The 5,601-nt window shown below is 33.7% G+C and overlaps 1 pseudogene; it reads right to left on the bottom strand.

Annotated features, from left to right (window-relative positions):
* Positions 1-4,890: 4,890 nt before the first annotated feature.
* On the bottom strand, positions 4,891-5,397 carry LOC100465795 (annotated as a pseudogene).
* Between the last annotated feature and the right edge of the window lie 204 nt (positions 5,398-5,601).

Raw genomic sequence — 5,601 nt, 5'->3', positions numbered from 1 at the left:
AGATTTTTTATTTCTGAAGTGTTAGAAATATTAGCAATGACAACATTTTTATAGAAACATTAGGGAAGAAAAGAATAGCATTTGAGTGAAATACAGATTACACAGTAACCGTGGGACCTTCCAAAATGAGAACTGTCAACTTTGCTTGTATCAAATACATTTGTTCACCAGCTTGCCTGTACTTGAGAGGGAACATTTGCTTTCCTGACCTTTCCGTGCTCCTTAATCCTTGCCTTGTTTGTTCCTACGTTTGATGTGGCTCCTTAATCCTTGCCTTGTTTGTTCCTACGTTTGATATTGGCATGCCACTAGATTACCATGAAACGTTTTCTAACCAGACATTTGCTTGATGACCCCCTGCCATTTCACAGTTTGTGTGAGTGGACCCTGCCAGGAAACTGAATGAACAAATCTTAAGGGAGTACTTTAATTCACGACTAAAGGACTCTGAATATCAAAAATACTGTTCCCACTGGGAGGAAACATTTTCTTCATCAGCTACATTTTCCGGTAATTGGTTGCAATGATTTAAGAATAAAATACAGTGGTGTGAGAGTGGCAGAATAATTTTCTCCTCCTGTTTCTATTTTGACTCTGGCAAGAGTACCTGTGATATACACTAACTTATACATCTCTGCTACATACACGAGTCAAAAAATGTAAAGAATTGACGAGTTTCTAGACATTGACAAAGTGTACCAAAAGTGTTCCAGAATTGAACTCATTTGTTGTTTGCTTGTGTAACAGTGAGAGAGAAATATAAGATCTGTGTGAGTTTATAAAAAATAAGCAAAAATAGGCACAGATTTCAAATATTCATAAGGATAACCAAGAATATTACTACACAATAAACTTGCCTTGAAAATTAAGTCTCTTTGTATCTGTCATTCGAAATGCACACAATAACACATTTAGGATGAACAGGATTAGAGAGATGGAGAAAAATATCCATAAAACCTCTTTTTGGTTAAATGGAGGAAATATGATATATTTTTGTTGTTATTCGGGGGTCATTTTTCAGTGTACACAGATCACAAAGGAAATGTATATTTGGATTTTTAAAATTGTTTCTATCTGAAGCTATGGATGCTGTCCTTGCTTTGCATGGTTCTGAGGTTCACAAATTCTACTTAACATTGTTAGTTAAAATCAGCCCCCCCAAAAATTTGATTCAAATTTGTTATGCAGGTGTATTAACCGTGATCAATTGCAATAAAGTGCAAACTTCACAGCTAGTTCTTCAGTTGGCAAATCGCCATGTAAATGATCTGTTCATCATAACCAGTTATATTTGTGTACTTTGAAGTCTGATTGTGGTGGTCACTTCCCATCTTTTCTTCAGCCCATACAAACAAGAAGCATGTAGTTGCGTTGCTTTCTTTCTCCCAGGGATAAAGCCAAGTGACATTTTACAAGATAGGCAACAGAAAGAAGGAATTGGCCAACAAAAGTATGAATTCAGTAAAGTAAAAAGCCAACACTAGAAGTTCAATTCAAATGTAACATAAATGGAATTCTACAAGAAATAGAGGGTGGGAATATTGACACTGCCATGGTTTCAGACACTTGAGATATGCAGTCAAGGAATTTTAGTAAAGGTGAACTTATCAGCAAAAATGAGGAAACAAACAAAAAAGGATGAAGATGTTTCAGGGAAGTGAGGTCAGTCAAATTTCACATTGAGGAAATTCTCAAAGATGTTTCATGACAATGAAAATTCACAGGATAACATATTAGAAGTTGATCCAACCTTAGAAAGGACTATGGCAATTCACTGAGGCTTAGAAAAAAATGTTCCATCTACAGTGTAAATTATCCAGTGAGAAGAAGAAGACAAGACTGTTCAAATTACTCTTTCATAGCTACTGCTTAATATGTAGGTATATATTTAGCAAAGAAATAAAATATTTTAATTCTCAATGTTTTTATAGCACTTAATCCAAGATAATAAATAGAAAATTTTCATCAAATCTATGAAACGGAAACAAATTTGATCTTGCATCAACCCTTGATGCACATGCAGGATAAGCAGCTGAGAATCAAGTAGAAACAGAATCAAACACTGAGTGGAATTGAATACAATTGCGTGGCTAAACCGAACACAGCTGTTCAGGTAAAATAATCTTCAAAAACCATTAAATAATCAATTTTAAATTTTATAACTTTTTTTTAAAAAAGCTCTCTGAAGAAATTCTGTTTAACCAAGAATGTCATTAAATGTTTATTTATTTTATTTTTTCAAAATTCTGTGAATATTGTCACTTTCATTTTAAAGCATATAGACTTAAAATAAGAGAGGATTGAAAATGAGTTATTTTCATTATACAGATTTGTTTTTTTTCATTTATACCTTGGTTTAATAAATATCAGAATTTAAAAGAAGATATCTGATGAGTTTGATGAAATGTTTTAACAGATAAACTTTATCAAATGTTTAGGTATCTACCATTACAAACTCACTTGGTTATTTTCAAATATACTCTCTATTATTCATTATTAGAATAGAATTGACACAAATTAACTGATGATAGAATTTTTAAGGCTCACAGGTTTTGTTTGGATTATTTTATGTAGTAGCTAGTCAGATAAGGATGTAAGAACTGTTGACTAAATAGAGGAAAGAATAAATGAATTTTTTATTACATTGCCAAAATCACTAACAGAAAAAAAAGTGGGGGGGGAGAGAGAAAAAAATAAGTTCCACTAGAAAAAGTATGAAGGCAAAGTACTTTCTTTCATGATGTGTCTGCTAAATAGGACTAAGAAAATAATTTTAGTTTTCTATATTGTGAGACTTTTAATTTCTGGCAATTGGAAAAAATACAGTATCTACCTTCTTATTGTACTACTACAAATGAAACTATACATTTACTAAAGCAACATATGCATCTACAAAAGGCAAGGAGACAGATTCATTTATGCTTAGTACAAAATATGTGAATACTTGATTGAAAGAGTTAATTCAGGGATGCCTGGGTGGCTCAGTGGGTTAAGTGTCCACTCTTGATCTCAGCTCAGGTCTTGGTCTCAGGGCCCTGAGTTCAAGCCCTGTGTTGAGCTCCATGGTGGGCATGGAGCCTACTTAAAAACAAACAATAAAAGAGTTAATTTAGAAAAACAAGCTTGTGCAGTCAAATGACTGGAGAAATATTTTTTTCTTAACTTAGCAAATTAATTTTCATTATCCATAAAATGTATTCCCATCTAATGTCAGCCAGAGGTGAATAAATTACAACTAAGAAAAAAATATTAGTTTGAATTAAATTTTTTACTTAAAAATCCAGCACTGTTTTGGATCTTTGACAAATATTGTAAGGTTGATGAACATTAAGTATGAAGGCCATTAGGGGCCTAGATGTAATTATATAAAAAGTTACAATTACAAATGGAATGGTCCTACATTAATGTAAACTTCATCTCAGTTCTTATCCTCCTTGAGGTTCTTAATCAGAAAAGTGGGGAAGTGGGGAAGAATTTAGTGGCATTGTATTTGGAGGAACACCAGCTCCCTTCATTATAATGAAATGTCAGTCTTCGAGCTATTTCCACCAGGGAAATGGCTTCATACTCATTTGTAATGGCAGCAGGGAAGCCAAGTGTGGCCATTCAGACACATGCCACTATTTCAGTGAGAAATAGAATAAAACAAGAAGATGTACCATCCTGATAAAACTGCTCCCTACTGAATTTTTAGAGACAATATAGATCTAATTTCCCAGGGAAAGAACATTATCTTCCTATAAATAGTATTCTAACCTGGAAAAAAATGCAGAAATTCATGAAAAGCTAAAATTAAAAATTCAAGACATACTGTTTGATTAGGCTAAACTGGAAAATCTAAAATAGGCAGTTGTCATATGCTGCTTCTATTTAGATCCTGAATAAACAAATACAATTTTATAAAACCTTGGAATTTTTTTATAAAACCTTTGAAACTTTTATTTTCATGATTTTGCAGATCTTAATTTACATTCAATTGAGAAAAAATATTTTTGAATAAAAATCATCTTTGAATTTTCCTAATTCATGTTGCTTAGGACACCTTTTTTTTTTTTTTAATTTTGTAATGTCATATGGATTTTCTTAAGGGTTATGCCCAGAGGTCATTTTCTCCTTGTTGTGTGAATGAAGTTTGATTGTTTATTCCTTCTAATATTTTGGAAAGAATAGCTATATTTTTATTTACCTAAATGTTAATATTATGAAAGGTAGCAGAATGTGCCATCCCCAAATATACCTCTTTGGTACAGGATTATTTTGAACTGATTGTTCTAAAAAACAGTAGACACAGGAGAAGCTCTGAAACTGAGAAGTCATCTCTTTTATAGAAAGAATATAAAAGGAAAACTTATATTTATAGAGGGGTACATCCTTATAAGCATATCTTCCTCTCTGTAACAGGAGGAGAAAGATGATTCTAAGTCACATGAGACTCTAATCAATAGAGAAGGCATAGACAAGTCTGCATAACAAAACTTAGTCTTGTTTACCTTATTTTTTCTGATAAGCACATCCTTTTCTATTTTGTCTTTAGCTGAATATGGTATATATGTATGTATTTATTACAAGAATCATCTCTGTTTTATTTATTCTACAGTTATGATTTAAATTGAATACATTTGGGCAGAGTAAATATTTGACATGAAAAGTAGTATCAGGGGAGGCATCAGAAAAATAGCATCTCATCTGACACATAATAACTACAAGATGTTTTTCTGTCTGGTCATTTAAGTGTTACAAATCCTGAGAATGTTATACACTGAACCAACTATGCACTACCTATAATTAAAACTTGATTGCAAATCATCTGTTAAAAAAATGCTTTGAGGTACAAATCACCTATGTATTAAACATGAATCTTACATTTTACAAAGAATTTAAACAAATATATCAAACAATTAAAGTTAAGTGGCTCTTAAAACAGCTATTAGGTTCCAGGATACACTAGTACAGGATTTCCTGTAAAGTAGTGTTTTCCATTGCAGTGCCACTTGCTCTTTGTCATTTATCTTCCTGTTGTTGTCTTCCTCTGCTGAGTGGGTTCCTTCAGAAATGCAGATTTCCAACTTACCTTTAAATGGTAAAAAAACACTGAGGTTTTACTCTTAAGCACAGCCCACTAAGGGTTGCCGAACAGCAGTGAGGTACTGTTGGCCTGAACCTGATAGCAACCAAATAGCTATCCTTTCTCTCCTGAACGTCCATACTACTTACCATTACCACTTCGAGCTCTTCTAAGTATTGGGCTTCTCTGGATCCTAGATTTAATCAAATCATAATATCTAGCACGTTCTCTTCCATGATCCGGGGCTGACCGGCAGTTCCCCACTCAAAGAGGCAGGAGAGTTAGGGGACCCTGCTCAGGGTCCGGGAGAGAAGCCCAGACACCTGCTCCATCCTCATGCTCTGCCATCCCTGGCAACTGTCCCACCTGAGCCACCACCGGCTCTCTTGAATACGGTATTTAAGCTGGTGGTTTAGAACACCTCAGAGAGTTACACATTTTTCCCTGGGTATTTTGCATGTACACGTAAGGCATACATGTTAACGAACTTCTGTTTCTCTTGTTAATCTGTCTTTTATTACAAGAATCTCAGCCAA

This window comes from Ailuropoda melanoleuca, chromosome 1, assembly GCF_002007445.2.
Source record: "Ailuropoda melanoleuca isolate Jingjing chromosome 1, ASM200744v2, whole genome shotgun sequence".
NCBI lineage: Eukaryota > Metazoa > Chordata > Mammalia > Carnivora > Ursidae > Ailuropoda > Ailuropoda melanoleuca.
The sequence above is the reverse complement of the archived record's forward strand: the minus strand, read 5'-3'. Positions and strand labels throughout refer to the sequence as shown.